Source organism: Rhipicephalus microplus, chromosome 9 (assembly GCF_043290135.1).
Source record: "Rhipicephalus microplus isolate Deutch F79 chromosome 9, USDA_Rmic, whole genome shotgun sequence".
Lineage (NCBI taxonomy): Eukaryota > Metazoa > Arthropoda > Arachnida > Ixodida > Ixodidae > Rhipicephalus > Rhipicephalus microplus.
This window is the reverse complement of record NC_134708.1, coordinates 21294592-21308102: the sequence shown is the minus strand read 5'-3', so window position 1 is coordinate 21308102 and position 13511 is coordinate 21294592. Positions and strand designations below refer to the sequence as shown.

Genomic DNA, 13511 nt, shown 5'->3' with positions numbered 1-13511 from the left:
GCGGAGTGCCACGTGAGCCCAATACAATAGTACAAAGACCACCAACGCAACGAGATCAGTAGTAGCATCATCATGTGGTAAGAACCCGTAAGCTAGCCGATCTGAGAATCGCGATGTATACGTTTGAAACGGTCTATGGTCTAGACGGCACGTTAGTGAGTAGTGCAAGAGTACTGGTTCATGTAGATTGATTGATATGTGGGGCTTAACGTTCCAAACGGTTCATGTAGATGCTTTCAAGAAGCCTGCAGCGGATTCTGAAGAGTGTCACGCCAGCACCAGTCAGACGATGCATAAACTAAGCCACTTTTACCAGATCGGACATGGTGACGTCGCCAAGACAGACTACACTCCCACCTAGCCCACGTTATCTGAGTCTCGATGGGCACTCGATACTCCATAGAAAACTATACTACACTGATGACACTGGGTCGTGAACAGTTGCGTCTGAAGCCAAACAAAAACATAAAAAATAGAAAGTAACTTGTAATGATCGCGCAACAATCAGACCTGACATCCCGTGGTCAAGGCATGGATACTGCTCTCAGCCAAACCAGAAATGAGTCTCGATTCTGATTTGATACGCGATAATACGTTACAAAATACAGCAATAGCCAAGGTTCGTGAGTAGCTGAGTCAGGCAGCAGTGGATATCAGGCACTAGGTCCAGCGCATGCGAAGCTGTGGCCTAAGGACGTTAAGGATACGGGCACGCTTACGCTGCCATTCCCACCTTGCCAATGGTATTCTCAACGCTGCCATGTTTCCATCTCTATATAAAAACAAGAAAAGAAATATTGCCAAGGAAGACGATTTATACAGACGTAAGCGTTGTAGATGGCCTAAAATCGCGCCCTTTCTGGAACACTCCTCAACCTTGCAAGCTTGTCGGTCACCTGTTATCGCACTCATCGCAGATCCGTGTCCGGAACGTGCCGCACAAATGCGGCATGGAGTCGTGTACATCCTGCCCAGCAAAATACCGCCGGCAACCACCGATTTCGGTTCAAACAAAACAATCGCCGAGACGCCAACAGAAAGATCTGTGCCGAGTGAAACTGAAATAATAAAACAGGCAAGGTCATTGTGTTTCGCGGTCGCCGAACTTCACAAGGCAACCGCGCCGCCTACTCCGACGCTTTGTCTAGAAGCGTCATCGCCAAACTTCGTGACGTTCCGGCCACTCCCTATGTTCTACGCCGTTCTCTCTCTCATTCTCTCTCCCTACCTACTTAGTCCCTGTATGAAGCCTGAACAAGCCCGGCGCTGTCGCTTTTACGTTCCGTAATAACAGAGCCCGTCCGATAAGGCTAGAGATAAGGTATTCGCGGCGGGAACAGCACCCAAGACGGACGTGAAAAGCAGAAGTGGACAGTCGTCATAGCAGACGACAAAGAACGAATGGTTTCCAGACGAATAGGGGCAGCAGCAGGTGATTTCGCGGAAGGTATCTCAAATCGACAACGGTGAAAGCGCAAGTGCCTTGTCGGCAAACTGATTTAAGGGGACCAGTAAGCAACTGTGTAAGAAGACCAAGAGACACAAAACGAGAAAAGAAGGCCGAACTGTTAGGACGTAGGCAGACGATGTTCAAAGCGCACGACATGCGCAACTTGACAGATGAAACAGCTGACTCTCGAAGCAGAAGACTGCGTTGAGCTTCTGTACTTCTCTCTTGGTGGAGCCCGGATGTGCTAGAGTCAGGTTCGTATAGCCAGGGGGGGGGGGTGCCCTAGCCCCACTGCCCCCCCCCCCCTGGCTATGGTCCGGACTTCTCCCATTCTCAAATTTTGGATGGAGGGGAGTGCCTTAAAGATAATAAATAATGAAAATAGGTGTTTATGAAGGCCTTCAACAAGTAACCCCCCGCCCCCCCTCCCTCCGAAGGAAGTTTTTGGCAACGGGTCTGGCGAGGGCGCCGCCGACGCCATATTTGTTTCTTATCCGAGAGGCAAGATACGCCTACCTCTATTCCTTTCTTGCGCGCTTATAAAACTTCAGAATGTTTGAAAGCACACGCACGCACGCACACACACAAACACACACACACACACACACACGCACGCACACAGACAAGAGCGCACGCGAGCGACATTCTTGTTTTATCTTCAAGTTCAATGTTTGCCCCAAAGGCGAGGAGAGAATCTCACCAGGTTATAAATCACGCGACATAAATGAAAGTACTCGGTGGACGCCAGGTTGTTTAAACTAAAACTTCTTGGAAAACTTGGAAAACTTGGAAAAACAAGAGACGAGTATCGAGACACACGCCTTTGGCTGGACCACGGAGTCTTCGACAGCACCGGCGACTTCAAGGAGGTCACGTCACGTGCTCTTTTTCATCTTGACAGGCCCCGATAACTGCGGCGGCACCCTCTGTGGAGCATGCTGGCAATGTGTATGAAGTATGGCTCTGCCTTCGCATTCTTAAAGATTGCGCGACCGTCGAGCGGCCGTTGCTGCAACGTTTCGGGTCAAAATTCCAAGAGAATAGAGAACGCAGCAACTTCTTTAAATTTCCAGAGCCCTCCCCTATACGGCGTCTCTCATAATCATCATGATTCCGGGACGTTAAACCCCAACAGTCACTATTATTACGACGCCAGTGCCCAAAGTGTTTAACAATATATTCACTGCATGCTTACACTATAGCTATTGAACAGAGTTATGTATTTATATCATGTCTTGTTTCACTAACTAGCTGTTTTTGTGTATTTTTTTAAGTTTCGCGCATTTCCGGTGCCTCCTGATAAATTTCCTGTGGACGCATTATTTGTGTTTTATGGTCTAATCTTCACTTGACACCTTGGTGTTAGAAGGTCCCCTAGTGGTTTTATCAATATGGCACGTCCTAATCTAAGTCATGACTCACGAGGGCCCCTTAAGAAGGCGGAATGCATTTCTTTATTTTTTTTTGTTTCAGTCAGTTGTATTGATCACCCCCTTCTCCATGAAAACTCTCTGCACCTATTGTGGTTTTATGGGCACTGTACTGGAAGCTCTTCACACTTCACGTTGTCCTGGAATGCCCCCAGGATCGGCACCTTACTGACGAAGCAACTATTCAATGTGGCTGCGTCATGATGACGTCACAAAGTTTGGCGAGTTGTCACGTGAGGACGACGTCATATGGTGGCGTCGTCACAGAACGATTTATTGTGTCATTCGTGCTGACACCGACAGTGCAGACGGTCTAATTTCCTGTTTTGATGAGGCTCCTCAGGCTTGTGTCTTAGGCTAAGCTCGACTTGACTTGACTCGGCTACACACTGGGCACTGCAAGACAGCGACCCGCTTAGCCGGCACCGCCTCAATGCGCCTCGCAACCACGAAATCTATACCGTGCCGTCGACCGCAGGCTCGAAATACGAAAACATCGGCGGTGCGGCATGCGCGACCGGTTTCGATCCGTCTCAGGTGCAGCAGCCGATATTTCTTTCCATTGCAACACCTGTCTGACACAGATTCTTTGAACGTCTCGCAATCATATCTCATTTGTTTTTGTCGCCCTTTTTTCTCCATCACAGCTGGTCAGAATTTCTGGAGGACACATCGGACGTAGTACGCTCGGTTACAATCCTTAAAGAAAACAAAACAAAACGAAAAACTGCTTTGCCCTAGTGGGGCCAAGCCTGAGGGCAGTGCGTAGCTGGGCAGCCTCTTCTCTTCGGTGTTATATTTCTTTTCTTCTCTCCTTCTTTATTTACAAATTTTGCAGGTACTCCAGTTTTTTCTCTTTATTTCTATTTTTCTCCCGCTGTTTTTTTTTTCTTTCGTTCTCCCTACTTCTATTTCTCTCTCACTTCCTCTCCCTAATGACACCCCACATTCAGCACTACATACAGGGCAAGGACGGGTCCTTTGCCTTGCGCGACCTGCGGTGGCTTACCAGATAACGCTCACGTTCTCTATAAGACTGTCCTGGTGCTCGCGCAGCCACCAGCGAGAGCCTGACGCACACACCTGCAAACCTAAGTCCTGCGACTGCGGAGTAGTGCAGGATGGCGGACTACTCCCGCGACACCACGAAGGCACTACAGCCAAACTTCGTTATACCAAAATTGCATCTTACACGAAAGTGAGTTCGCTATATCCGAAAATTCGTTATAAATGTATGTCCCTAATGCTGTATTGATTGCGAGTCAATTATTCGTTTACTTCGTTATAACCGATATTTCGCTACACCAGAGTTCGTTATACCAAGGTTTGAGTGCGCTCTAACTTATGAAACTTAATCATGTCTGATGGCTGGGCCTTACTTATTTTAATTAGTCCCGGACTGGGGTTCGTTTTGTTTTGTTAAAGTTGTTCTCTCTCTCTCCCTCTCTAGCCATAGTAGTGATGTCCGTACTTAATATAACCATCAAGGCACTCGATTCATCTTACAACAGGAAGAGTACCTCTCTTGGGCGTGAGCGAGCGCTCAATAAGCTACGAATGGCTAAGCTATACGTAATTTTGCCAGCGCTACGTCAAGCGATGACGACAGCAAACGACAGCATGCGAAAGCCCGGGCCCCTGAAGGGCTCCGCACTTAAATAAAGAACAGTCAAGTCCACCCACTTTTCCTTATATATAAACAAGAAGGTGGCGCTCGTTTCATTTCCTCCCCTAACAAGGCACCGCTAATATTTTGACGTACAAAGCTCTAGAAAATGGGGGAAGAGAACAAAAAAGTTAGTAATAGCAAATGCAAGCCACTCGAACGGCTATGAATTCACGCGAAGTGTGGACGTGATTCAATAACTTCAAGTCCGTAGCCGTTGCTTTAGTATTGCCTACCATGTGCCGAAAAAAAAAAGCCACAAAAGCAGACGACAGCAGACGCGCAAGATGGCGGCAGCTTTGACAGGGCGAACAGACAACACCGCACAGACTGCTGAGAAACAAAGACAAACACGGCAGGCGGACGCACTGTGAAGGCTTCTTTAGGAGCACCATTGTGCTCTAAACAGGCGGAGTGAGTGAAAGTGTACTTAGCGAAGAACTGTAAAGGAAAGGAAGTACGTACAAAAGAGATGACCGGGATAGGGAGAGAGAGAGAGTGACACACGACTTCATCGCGTCGTCTGCTGCAACTCGGCGCCGGAAGCTCAAGGGCTCTCGACGCAGCCCGCCCGTCTGCACGACTCCGCCGTGTGGGAAGCACGCGCCATTTTGCTTTGTTCATCTGCTACTGCCGCGCCGTCTGCCAGCGTCCACAGGACAGGAAGCTACTAAGCCGTTACTGCGGTGTTTGTGCATAGTTGGCCCAGCTAGGGCAAACGTATACGTGAGGTAACGCACCGCGTCGCAACGGACTTTCATTCTGTATGACTGTTGTTTGGTTGACCGGCGCAGAGAAACCTTTTGTCCTTTGTCGTCCGGCCAGACGGCGCGCGCGTGCGGACAAGAAAAGCGGGTCAGCTCATTACGCAAATAATGTCATGCCGTTACGCACCGCTTTTCCTCGAGCGTTGAACGTAATCTGCTCACACTTCAGTAGTGTGGAAGGTTTCTTTTCCAGGGCACGCACAGGCTCGCACGTGCATACGCGAGTCGTCTGCTTCCAGAGCAGCGGAAGCAGACGACGCGCACGCGCGTCCCATGCAAAAGACGTGCGCGATTGCAAGACGACACGAAAACGCCTGTTAGGCCTAATGAGATGCGCGACCAGAGAGGTGGCGTACTAACAATGTGCACCACGTCGTCGCCCCCCCCCCCCCCTCTGCGCGAGCCTTTCGTGCACGAATCGTCTGCTTCTATAGAGCAACGGAAGTAGACGACACGGAACGTCCGTTAGGCCTAATAAGATACGCTAATAGAGAGGCGGCACACTAACAATATGTACCCCGCGGTTCCCGACATACCCACTTTTGTGTTGTTAAAACCAGCCTCCACGACGCCACCTCGCGTCAACGCCTCCTATTGCCGGGTTGACCTCTTCCCTTTATTTGCATCCGAGATGCTTTTGTCCCGACAAACACTCGGACCTATGAATGTACGGTGGCCCTGCGCAACCAAGCAGCTTCTCCAGCGAGAGCGCCATGCAGTCTCTTACAAAACGACTTGGCGTGCCGTCTCGTAGCCTCCTCTGCCGGACAAAGACCTAATTAAAACGACCGGAAGAACGTCGCATACGCATACGGTTCACGCAGAAAGACAGCGGCTTTGCCCGAAAGGTGTGTGCAACAAGAGGGCGCTGCAGACGCTACTGCTGATGACCCTTGCATTGAGACCAGTATACCACGTTTTCGCGTTTATTTACCCGTACGCTCATAAGGAACGGCGATGCAGAGAGCGAGGTTAAAGAGGAATAGGATTAGATGTATTCGAACCATGCAGACATCGATTAAGAATGCTCTATAGTCATTTCTCTACTAACCACCAAAATAAACTTCACTTCAGACAGAGAAATAGCCACGTTAAAGTCCCTTTAATAAGTGTTGAAGGAACTATAGTGGAGCACCTGTACCATTTTATTGAAATGCTATAAGTGCAGAGCCAACAGTCCAACGTTATAGCAGTGCAACCTGTATACTGCACTAATATTTTTCAAAGCTAACTATTCTTCTGCGGTATAAATTGCCTTGATTATAGCTTTGTGTAAGGCAGTTTGTATTGTGAACTACTTTAGACTGACAAAAATGCGTGCGTCCCGCCCCCCTTCAATTTTAATTTCGCCACGAAAATGGATTCTTGCGGTGCGAACGAAGATGCTTCCGAAATCCCATCTTCCTTCACGCAAACGTGAAATACTTCTCACGTACTATAATAATGAAAAATCCGTAAACAGGGGATGTGCATGCCTAGCCGGTGTTACGACAAGCGAACTTGTCTTCCTCAAGGCTAGAGCCCAACAGAACAGTTCCGTTCTAGCCTTGAGGAAGACCAGCTCGCTGGTCGAAACATCGGCTATAGACACAACCTCTGTTTACGGATTGTTCATCTCAAACTTTCACCTTCCCCATTTTACCGTTTTTCACTGTAAGCTCGCGTTATAACCATGAAAGTTCAGTATACGCCTAACGGCGTCTTGCAGCAAGAGCTCTCTGCGGGGCTTAGTGTCTTTGACTTGGCCCGGCTGCCATTGGTTGCACCATGGGGATGTCTTTTGTTCTCGGAAAAAAACAACAACCGTGGGGCATCTCGTAAACAAGCAGGATGGGACGCAACAGGCCTCCCTTAGGCGGGACCCGTGGTAACCCGTCGTGAATGGTTAATTAGTCGAGGACGTTGTCCTTCTTTAGTTTATATACGCTTAGCTTTCTGGTTAACGAGGGAAGAAGACGTCAACGCGTTACCCGCAGTGGCAGCGGTCCTAAAAGGATACTAAATACACATCAGCTTTGCGGAAAAGAAAAACAGTTTTTCTCACCACCTCTCTTGGAGCGCGCTTTTTTTTTTAACCGTTCACGCATAGTAGTCAATACAACATACACTTACGCAAGCTTAACAGAAACCATTCTCCACAAACACTGACCTAAAGGAAGGATCTGTGGCGGGGTCAACATTTTTGTTTTCTTAGATTGTAACCGAGTGTTGTCCACCGTGGTGGCGTAGCTGTTACGGTGCTCCACCACTGGTCCTAAGGTCGCGAGTTCGATCCCTGCAGCAGTAGTCGCGCTTCGGTGCAGGCGAAATGCCACAGCTCCGCGTCCAGTGCGATTTCAGGGCACATCGAAGAACACTAGATGGCCGAAATTTCCGGAACCCTCCACTACATCCTCTCTCATAATTATGCGGGGGTTTTAGGACGTAAAACCCCAGATATTATTGTTGGACAACAGAGTAATGATAGCTCGCACATGACGCGATGGACGCACAACATGGCTCCAACATGACGACCTTTGATATGACGTCAAGTTATAATATATCAAGTGGCGACCAACCTTCTTCAGTGTGATAACAACGTCTCTAGAACGTTAATGAATGTCTGTGCATCAATAAAGAAACGTACATGATGCGTAGTATTGACAACACAAACGTGACATCGCCCCACCGCGGTGGTCTATAGTGGCTAAGGTACTCGGCTGCTGACCCGCAGGTCGCGGGATCGAATCCCGGCTTCGGCGGCTGCATTTCCGATGGAGGCGGAAATGTTGTAGGCCCGTGTGCTCAGATTTTGGTGCACGTTAAAGAAGCCCCGGTGGTTGAAATTGCCGGAGCCCTCCACTACGGCGTCTCTCATAATCATATGGTGGTTTTGGGACGTTAAACCCCGCATACGGCGGAGCCCTCCGCCGTATGCGGGGCCGTAGTGGAGGGCTCCGGAAATTTCGACTACCTGGGGTTCTTTAACGTGCACCCAAATCTGAGCACACGGGCCTACAACATTTCCGCCTCCATCGGAAATGCAACCGCCGCAGCCGGGATTTGAACCCGCGACCTTCGGGTCAGCAGCCGAGTACCTTAGCCACTAGACCACCACGGCGGGGCGTTAAACCCCGCATATCAATCGTCAATCAACAAACGTGACATCGCAAAGTTCGCATGCCACGACGTCAATGCTCCAAAGAGGCTGTTTCAATGACGTCAGTGCAAGTCATATATGAAGTTAGCAATCGGCTTCGCGAGGGGGAATCTACCGACAACTCGTAGTACGTAGACACATTTTCGATAAGATTCATACCACTGCTGACCAAGATAGTTACACCCAACAACGCGAACCAATAAATCCCACGCAAGAAACTTGTAGGTGAATTCATATAGCGCGTCAGATAAGACAACTTGCGCAATATAGCCACTCCATCGAAGTTATACTTCGAACAGGACAGAACACAACTGTACGCTGCGTGACACGGCGGAATGGTGTCACGCGAAGTCCAACCACAGGGCCAGGGCATCACGGCGGCAGCGGAACAATATGGCGTCGGCGACAGATGTCGTGGGGTGGACTACATAAATCAACGCGAGGGGGCGATACACACCCCCCCGCCTCCAATCTGCACCTGCTGCGTGACATACGGCACAACACCTCGGAGGAATTTCATGCAGAGGCGTATATGTTTATGCATCTCTCTATAGCTCCCTCTTCCTTTGTGTGCATATACAAGATCGTTTGTCTCGACAGGCGACGTTTCGGCTTCTCCCTTTGGTCTCCGTGAGCGCTTTGTTAGGCCTAAAATGTGCGACTTTTATTATTGCTTTTCGTCTCGCGGAACGGCTATATAGCGTTCCAAAAGTTTATTCCTTCATTCCAAACCCGCCGACGCAACGTCCTTCACGGTCGAACGTAAATTTTCGCTAGCTGGGTCGCGCATTTTGTGTGAGGCGAGATGCGGTGGAAGGGGGGGGGGGGGACGGAAAAGATTTATGACGTGTCACCGCTATTCGAGGCCCGGCTTATTGAATTTCCCGGTAAAAACTTTTAAAAGAAGCATGCAGTGAAGCATCCGGGCAAGACGATATCACTCTCTCGCGTGACATCCGACGGATAAGCAGTTTGACAAACTCACCTTAACGGAGTTTAGAGCGTGGATCATTACTCAGCTGCGTCAGGAACTGTCTATTTTAAGCGCAAAGTAAAAGGTGGGCTTTAATGCCCCTGCTTGGATAAGCGGATACACTGCTCCATCTATAATAGGTTTTTTTGCATAATATGCCTTAAACGAATAATGGTTATCTTAGGTTATTATTTTTTTTTGAGGTTATGACAGTAAAGCGGACGTTTTCTGGTCACTGTGATAGTGTTCACCTAGCGTTCAAGAGGCTAAGGAATAGACCACAGGACCAGGCCGGCATCGCAGTCGGCTTTAAAAGCCTACGGGACACCACATAGCTTCATAAGACACGAAAGTTAATTTAGTTACACCTTTTACTTATCATTACGATCTTCTCTTGCTATTCGACTGCAGCAGATTACTCCATGTTATATGTTTTCCAAGTGTCTTAGGCGCCCCACAGACGACACTGACAACTGCGCTATAAGCGATTCCGTGTCCATCAGAACCATTACTGTCCCTCTCCACCCCGACCCCTCTCTGAAGTCTTTAATGCTTTAACCTGTCGTGTGGTACTCGAATATTTACATGCCTTCCCAACCTACCACCAATTGCCAAAGAATGTTATTTTACACCTGCCCCTTCTCACCATATCCACCAAAAAATAAAATTCTTAGGTGTGGCCCTGAGATTCAGATAAGAATCGCAGGAGCATACTAAAGTTCGCAAGCCCCGACACAATGTTATATTGTAACAAACTACTGCTTCTAAGAAGTTTCAAATGCCTCCTTTTCGCGGCGATATATATATATATATATATATATATATATATATATATATATATATATATATATATATATATATATATATATATATATATATTGTTATGCTTAGTTAACCTCAGCGATAAAGGCAAGCATTTGTGCACTGTTGTGTGAAATTGTAAACTTCAGCAAACAATAACAAAAGAGCCAAAGTAATGTACTCCCCGATCAGAATCACTTACATGTGTGCGACAATGTAAAAGCACCTTGTCAGAAGAAAAGTGTGTTCATGATATCGCAACTTAGGAGCACGAAGATCACGAATATCTAGTTCGTTACCCAAGAATAGCAAAGAAAGCCGTTTAATACTACTTCACTCGTTAGCAACATCGTTTCCAGCACTATAGAAAATTTGCTGATAAGTGAACGAGGTGCCGAGGGTACAGTGTACGGCACACACGTCGACGTGGAGACACACTGCGTGTATTTCTTACTTATGTGATTCTTAAAGGGAAAAGAAGAGAAAAGTGAGTCCCGTAATTGTCTGGATCAGAGTGCGACACCTCAACAGATAGCTCACCAGGGATGGTAGTAAGGAGGGATTAAAAGGGTAGGATTAAAAGGTCAAGAGATAGAGAGAGGAAGGAGAGAGCTAGGCGCAAAGACAGCGAGCGACACAAAACGACGGAAGTAAGGAAGAGATAGGAAAGATGGACACGGTCGCAGAAGTCCGAGGACGGCGCACCACTCAGCGAGAGCTGTTGTCGGCGGCAGGAGATGGCGTAGGGCGAGCCAGTCGGCCAGAGCTGCGCTGTCGTCGGTGATCGCGGAGTCACAACCGGTCGGCACGAAATCCAGAGAGCGAGTCCCCTGCGCGTATTCACCGCTGTACTCAAATACCGCACACGTGGGGAGTTGTTCGTGCCTGTCACCACAGCGGCGCCATCCGTAGGGACCGCGCACGCCACAAGGTGGCGTCCTTCACGCTCTGTCTACACACGCGCGCGTGCACTATACCTCCAGCGTCTGTACGCATTCCAGGGTTGATCGCACGCTTCGCAGGGGGTACGGAGGCCCGAAGAATAAGAATACGCAATCCTCATTTCGATTCAACGCGCTTCGCTAACGCTCAACGCTAGCGTGTATGGAAACGTAAAGCGGCGGCGTTTGTTTCAACGCTCCGCCGGTAGTGGCGCACCAAGCGCATTGGTGAAATTGAGAACAATAAAGAAAGCGTTCCGAGCGGTGCTTTCGAGACGCCGCCGGTGCGATTAGTATGCGCGGCTTGGAATGCGGATTAGCATTAGGTACGGCGACGAGTGTTCTATGTTAATCCGGCTGGTCTGACCGAGCAACGTCCCCCCCCCCCCTCCTCCCGTAGCTTTCAAGGGCCGCCATGCGTGGGTAGGTTAGGCGAGGGCATGTGCTTCGCAAAAAAAAAAATCGGCCGCTTGGGCGCACAACAAGAGTTTGTCAGCTCGCGCCGGTGTCTCTCGGAAGGCTCCTCTCACTCATCAATTATACAGTGAAGCAGGATGGAAGACTGGGCGAGTTAGTTGAAATGCGCGGCACTTAGCCAACAGTGCAGAAGACGGGTCCAAGAAAAAAAAAAGGCAGGTGCAACGTTGTACTTGCAACTGAGTTCATTGGGAGAAATGTTTTGCTTTTTAAGAAAGATAACAAGCCCATGCGTATGCTCATTGTAAAAAAAAAAAATATTGTAAGATCATAAGAACCAATATTTCTTCTAATAAACTCAGTTGCTAGTGTTTGTACGTGTTGTATACTATTTCGTGATCCAGTCTTTTGCGCTATTCAAATACCACGCAGTTAATCATTATCTGAATCGTAGAGACATCCTGTGAAATGAGTTAAGTCTGCTAGCACCCCGTACTGGCGATCTTGCTATATTTTAATTCGCGTGTTCCTTCTGCCCCATCGCGAGTAGCACACCTGAAGTTTCCCATGTGAAATTTCTACCGTGTACTAAGGATGGACTATAGGAAAAGCACAGAAGGAAAGGCACATCCAAAGAAGACAGTGAAGAATTGCCTGCATCGTCTTCTTTCACCCAGCGTCACCCTTTAGCTATACACTCATCCATCTATGCATACAGAAAAGTCACACGGGCCCTTATGAACTTACACAAGATAACTCAAAAGCAAAAGCCATCCTAGTTTTCGGCTCAGCCCCGCGAAAGCCGTCGACACCCTAGGGGACTTCGCAGATGCGTTGCCTCCGGAATCGGAGACAATGAAAGCTTCTCACTCCTCCAAATATATTGCAGGACCTCCGGGATCAGCGTACCATTGACCAGGCGATTACGTAATGTGACGACGTCCTCATGTGACGCCACATCACGTGACATGGAAGTGACGCCATGATGGCATTACAAATCTCGGAGACCTGTTACGTCATCGTGATGCCTTAGGCTAACGTCATCACGCGATGGTGACTTTTTTGTTACACCACTCGTACTGACACCGACGGTCGCGTTTCGCGCAAGATGAGGCCTCTGAAACTTGCGCCCTAATTCAACAGCAGCTCGAGCGTGTACCGTGCAACCGGCGCGATCACATTGCACGGTGCTCGAATAGCAACGGCAAGCAGTAACACGAGTGCTTCATCGGAATTCCAGCATCGCGTCTCAGGGAAAGTCGCATTTGTTGTATACGGCTTTCCTTTATACAGTGGCCACCGATCCTGCATCCAGAAAGACGCTAAGCTTTATTGCCCGTGAAGCTCTGCATACGTTCGGATAACAACGGGCCAACACTGAGAGCGGGAGTTGAGTTAACCGGAATAGACGTATAACGCCACCGGACCGTGTCGCGAAAACCGAAGCGCGCGCAGTAACGAATTCCTGCATACCGTGCCAAGGCCAACTGCGTAACGTTACAGGTATGCTGGTCCTCCGTCCAGCCAACCTTTTATTCAGTGCCCTTTTTATATACATTTTTATTTCTAAAGTCAGCCTATAGTTTCGTTATCCGTACTCAACTCTCGCAAAGCACGCTTTTTATGCGCACCACGCGAAGTACTTACGGAACAAAGTAATGGTGCTGTATCCCCTTGAAGGCAACGGCGCATGCAAGAATTTAGCGCTTCCTATAATGCCAGATAAGCAGCCAGAAGAAGCCAGATGAAGCCGTGTTACGCTTCCTTAGAAATGCACGGATCGGCGGGCACTCCTCCGTGCGTGTCCAATACAGCAAGCGTGGTTACACAGACCTGCCCTCTATAGTGGGCGCTGTATACATTAAGTGCGCCCCTTGTGCGTAACAAGAGCACGCGATTTTAGAGGACGTCGCTCACGTATTCGTCC

The 13511-nt window shown here is 48.7% G+C and overlaps 1 protein-coding gene across 2 annotated transcripts in view; it reads right to left on the bottom strand.

Moving 5' to 3' along the window:
- Ptp99A (Protein tyrosine phosphatase 99A) overlaps positions 1-13511 on the bottom strand; it is a 294456-nt gene that overhangs the window by 159754 nt on the left and 121191 nt on the right. The gene's annotated exons all lie outside the window — the stretch shown is intronic.